Raw genomic sequence first — 5,676 nt, 5'->3', positions numbered from 1 at the left:
TTTTTCTTTTATATTTTTCCTAAGTTCTTTTATTCCTCATCATTTTTGTCTTTGGCCTTATCTCGGATTTTGGTCTCTAAGACCTTCAATAAAATTGAGAGAGATCGAAGGTAAACTTAGATTTTAAACTTTCAGTTGAGGCTCGGGTATTACAAATTCTCCCCTCCTTAAAAACTTTCGTCCTCGAAAGTTGACATATCCCAGTTGCCTCTTCATCACAATGGGTATACCATGAGACTTTTACTAAGTGAACCACTTTGTTGCACAAGCACCTAGTGTCATGGTCTGACACCATAGAAACTGGCACCTCCTCAGGCATACTAAATCTTGATATATAATAGATCCTATCGATCTACTAGATATGTAGTCTTGCCTGGAATGAAGTAAGCTATTTTGGTTGGTCTGTCCCCAACTACCCGGATATTGTTAAAATCCTGCTGTGTTCTTGGCAATCTCGAGATACATTTATGTAGCCATATCCCTTTTTAAAACAACACGAGAAGCATCCATCCCTGAACCCTTGACCTCCTTACTTACATTTTCTCCTAATCCTGCACCACATTTCAACACAAACTCTAAAGCTATAATTGGTATAATTGGTAACCTTGCTCAAGTACAGACAAATTTTTATTTATTTATTTATTATTATTATTATTTTTTTTTTAAGTCAAATAACATCTTTTCTTATTGATATAAGGTCGAAAGCATTCTATATCCCTACTCCAGAATTCAAAATCCATTATATAATGGCACAAGAAATATTCCCATTAATTAAAATGCAATATCACAAGAACAATGACCTTCGTTTAAATTTGAAGCCAAGTGGCTTCTTGCTTCTTGCAAGCTTGATTTGAGAACAAAAGACCCAACATTTCATAGCACCCATGAACGCTAAGCGAGCGTGCCATGGAGGGCTTGTTTGTCCATGAAAGATCCCTTCATGCCTACTAGAATGAATCCCCAAGCCATTTGTTGGTATCACTCCAGGTGAGAATGGTAACCCTGTAATAAAATTCCCAAAAGTCCCACTTTCATAGGCTGGAACATCCAACGAATATAGTGACTAGTATCCAATACCATTTAAGGGTTGTAATAATCATGTTTGGCGATGTCTCAAGGACCTTCACCTACTAGCAGGTCAAACATCGACCTACAAAAACCGTTATGTCATTCTCCATCCCTGGCCACTGGTAAAATCTTTTCAAATTCTTATACATTTTCATACTTCCTTTGCGGAACATGTAAGATATATCGTGAGGTCATAATCTTTTTCAAGATTCTCCTGTCTGGAGGAACTGAGAGAAGGACTTACCATAGTAAACCTCCATTAGAAGAGTTTGTATGCTCCACTGGTCTCTATTTCTATTTGATATCACACTTTGTTGAGTTGCTCGATTGGACTACTAAGTCATGTCTAACCTGATAATCATTCCCAAATTCTACTTTAAAGGCTGCCTTATTTTGCTTCAACAGAAGCTCGATAATCGTCACCAGTATCGCTCATCAAAATAAGAACTCGTTTAGGGTTCTTAGCCTTGACTTTATTCAATGCCACAGCCCCATCCTGCGCTACTTTGAAGCCATTGTCTCTAATCCCAATGGCTCCATCAGCAACAACACCTAACGAAGCGAACCAAAGTGAGAGTTTGTCACAGTGGAACCTTATAACACTACTGAACTCGTTTAGAAATCTCCTTAGGCCACCTTTTGAACTCAAGCTCAACAAAACTCCGGACCTGATTGTCCTTTTGCCAAAATGATTACCGTCAAACCGGTTCAAGTTAGATCATCCATCAGAAATCAAGCTAAGAAACTTCCAACTGAACTCAAAATAATCTATTAGAAACAAAATCGAAAAACAGAGCCATCTTCTTGGACTATGGCTGATAGATTACGCTTTTTTTTTTGTTCTTCTTCTTCTTTCAGCTAAGAGAAATTCATAGATATCAACGAGATTGTGTTCTGTAAAACAAAAATTGGGAGGATCCCATGTAGAAGGCAAGTGAAAGATTTGCAAAAGAGTATTATTCAAAATTAGAATGAAGAAATTAAAAGGAGGTTGAAGTTCATTGAAAGGGACCTTCTGCCTCTACTTCGCAGCCACAAGTAGAAGGTGGAGCGAGATATGGCGCTTGTGGATGCGTTCTTTGTTTGCGTCTCGTTTATGCCATTTCCACGTTGGCATCAAAATGGCGCCTAGTTTTCGCATCTCCACACTCCGCAATTTTGTATATCCCATTGGAATGGAAATTGCTACTTAAACATTATTGGGTGAGGGGTACGCAACTAACTATAATCGCCAAGTCCACCACGCAATGCCCATTGCCACTCTCTTTCGGAAATCAATTGATTGAAANTTTTTTTCGGGCATTCTCAATTTCTCCATACACCCCCATAAACTACATGACTCAGTGACTGTGGTCAGTCTTGACCACCTCGTAACTGCATCAAACTTAGCGGGGTTCACTGTGATCTTTCTGTTTGACTACACAACCTCAATTGTCATCTCAGACAGCCAAAACTTGCTCTTAGGGAACTTAGCGTACAATTGTTATGTTCAAAACACCATCATAACTTTTCTCTCCTTGCCAACTAACTCCATCTTGGTGTACAACGACATATCATCATTGAAGTCGTCTCTGACGATAACAAGAAAATTCCTTAAACGTTCGATTAGTCTAAACCTAAACCTTAGCAAGACATTGATCAGGTTGAAAGACTTATCAATAAACTTTCCTTCCTCGTGATTGCTCATAGTAGTTGTTTTCGATATATCTCTCTCCCTGATCCTCATAGGAGGTATTCTAAACTTGTCGAGACCCTTACAATCCTACTACTTCACCAAGAATGGTCTCGTAATTAGCTTCCAATTGGCCAACATAGGTCTTTACTCACAACAAGATAACTTGTCATGTAGCTTGCCTGAGTACTAATACTCATCTGAGCTAAATGCAGGCTCTTTTGAAAGTAAAGGCTCCTTGTATAAGTCCTCTACATTCACTTAGGTCAACTCCTGTAGTGTCTTATGGTTGATCAAGTCACATTTCCTTTCGTAGTCATATTTTATATTGGCTCGTGCGTGTGCATCTCTCAAGTTTTTGTAAAGGATCCTATGAAACTCTCTAAAAACTCTTGTTTGGTAACTAGTCTTCCTCAAGCTCTAAGGATACTTTTATCTATGTCCAAGGTTTTCCCTAAGACGCATTATGTCTTCTGCTTCCCTTACTAGTGTACTATCACCATCTCACTACTCTTCAGGTAGTTTCCAAACTCACGTTATCTAGCGTCTCTACTTCTGTCTGAGCATGTTTCACAAGTATGGTCTTACACTTATGTGTAAAAATAGAGTTCTACTCTTTGTAATCCAGATAACCTAAACAAGGGTTGGTTCTTACTAACATGCATATGAACTTTCTCCCTCCAGACACGAAGGCATGGCCATAGCTTGACCGCTTTTTCCTGCTGTTCTTAATCCTAAGGTTCACTGGATTACCTTAACAGTTTTCACGTTTGTAAGCATGTATGTTCTGACCAAGAATAGGTTAGAACACGTTCATATGATCCTGATAACCACGTGCTGCTATTGGACTCGGTCCTCTACTCCAGGGTCCAAAACGACTTGTCATCCATTAGGTGATCCATCAATAGGAATATCCTACACCCCATATCCCATTAGTGGCATAAAAGGGCACATCACACTTTTGGAAATCCATAAACTTGAATTTAGCTCGTGAAGACTCCAATCAAACCTTGAAGTCATGACTTCCATCGCTTCACTTTCATTGTTGGTGAATTTTATCTCTCGACTTCCCAACTTAACCAAAACTCTGTTGAGGTAATGGTTTGCTTGAGGGGTATTTAATTCCTATAGTGATCGTCTTTGGTTGTACGAACAATATTGCTTGGGTCTACCTTTGTGGTTTATACCAAGGCATGCTCTATACTGCCAAAGCCTTCTACATGCTCTCCACGGAGGCATGCTTGCCATCTAGAATTATGGTCACGGGAGGCTGGGTCCTAGGTAATTCACATCGTACTAGACCTTAGAAAGTCTCATGTTCATCTTTGGACGTCTCGCATTCTGCGGCGTCATCTCTCTATCTCCCTAAGGCTAGTAAGCTTTAACATGACCCCTCTCAGCCTCCTCACAATAACTCGCATCTAGCATTGACGTATAGAGTGATCATTCATTATTTATCGCCCTAAGGCATAATCATAACTACCACATAACCCAAGACAAACAGCAAATTCACATGCTTTACATCATATCGTAACCTATTAAACAGGGTTAGACTGTATACCTGGTCGTGGCAAGGCGTGTCGTCGAGCTGAGTCACAGAGGTGTACGACTCTCTATCCTAAAAATAAAGTCTACAGAATCTAAAACCGACCGCTCTGATACCAATCTGTCAAGACCCGATTTCCGAGGCTTCGAAAATCAGACCGTGAACCAAAAGACGAAATCGAAAACTAACAAAAAGAAAATAGAAGGGAAGGAAAGTAAAATAAAAAGATAAAAACTCCATTTGATTAAAACAAGAGAGAGAAGATTTGTTTCGAAATTATTACAAAAGGAATTACAAATACAAAGGAAAATACAAAAGACTCTAATAGACCGACAAGGGACTGACGCTCCGGAACGACCCCCTCTGTGACCGCACAGCTCTCGAACGCTCCTCCACCTCAACCGGCACCTGAGAAAAAAGGGTAAAAAGGAATGAGTATAAAAATTATACTCAGTAAGCCACCTACTTGTAGGCTCTCGTCGCACCCTAAACTTAACAAACAACCACGGACTTTCCTTTGGCTCTAGAACGTCTGATTCTGGTCTTAGCTCATTAGGACTTGTCTTTTAGGGCTTCTTTGGTTCTCAGTCCTTCCATTTAAAGGATTCTTTTAGAACTCCCTTATGCTGACTTGTGTAATGACTGGTGCCCTACGAGTAGCTACCTCGGCATGGCTCTGAGACTATCTGATAACTTGCCTAGGGGGTGAGCTGCAACCCCTTAGGCCCATGACAGTCCCCCTGGTCGGGGAGAGCTACCCCCCTTAACCCATCCAGCTAAATGGTCTATACGACGTGGGCTCACGTTTTCCATGCTAAAACGGCTAGGAGCAGACGAATTCTGATCAGGAACCCTCTGGTCCCCCACGAAGTTATGACACCAATCACGCACATGCAGCCTAAGGGTACTCTAGAGATGGTTCGTATGCCGTGGTGGTCTGTTAGCCTTCTAGGGAAAGGTTAGGTCTATACCTTAGGTCTTGTTACTCTAACCACATATCCCTAGACTTTATAATTCTTGTGGGACGTGGAAATTAACTGAGTGTGCACACAACTATCATCCAGCATCATCATGCAAAAATTCATGCAAAATAACACACATGCTCAACGGGGCCATGACATCCATCAAATCCCGGAGCGCAGAGTTCACAAGTTCCTATTCTCTTTTCAGCATGAATTAAACATTTACATATAAAGCGGAAGCTTAAAACATAATAGCAACACTCAGATAATTCTCGTAATATTTCACATAACACATTCATACTCTTAACAATCAAATTACTTACATTCAATCATGGAAAAATACCACCTAAGGTAATTTAACTAGCATGCATGCATAACCAAGCGACTCCTACAAGTATTTCTTCCTAAAGATCCGTGTGGTGACTTAC

General features: G+C 40.2%; 1 protein-coding gene across 1 annotated transcript in view; it reads right to left on the bottom strand.

Annotated features, from left to right (window-relative positions):
- The window catches only part of LOC111788220 (thylakoid lumenal 29 kDa protein, chloroplastic-like), a 13,046-nt gene that overhangs the window by 3,495 nt on the left and 3,875 nt on the right, over window positions 1–5,676 (bottom strand). The gene's annotated exons all lie outside the window — the stretch shown is intronic.

The sequence above is a fragment of the Cucurbita pepo genome, chromosome LG02 (genome assembly GCF_002806865.2).
Source record: "Cucurbita pepo subsp. pepo cultivar mu-cu-16 chromosome LG02, ASM280686v2, whole genome shotgun sequence".
Lineage (NCBI taxonomy): Eukaryota > Viridiplantae > Streptophyta > Magnoliopsida > Cucurbitales > Cucurbitaceae > Cucurbita > Cucurbita pepo.
This window is presented reverse-complemented; position numbering and strand designations above follow the sequence as displayed.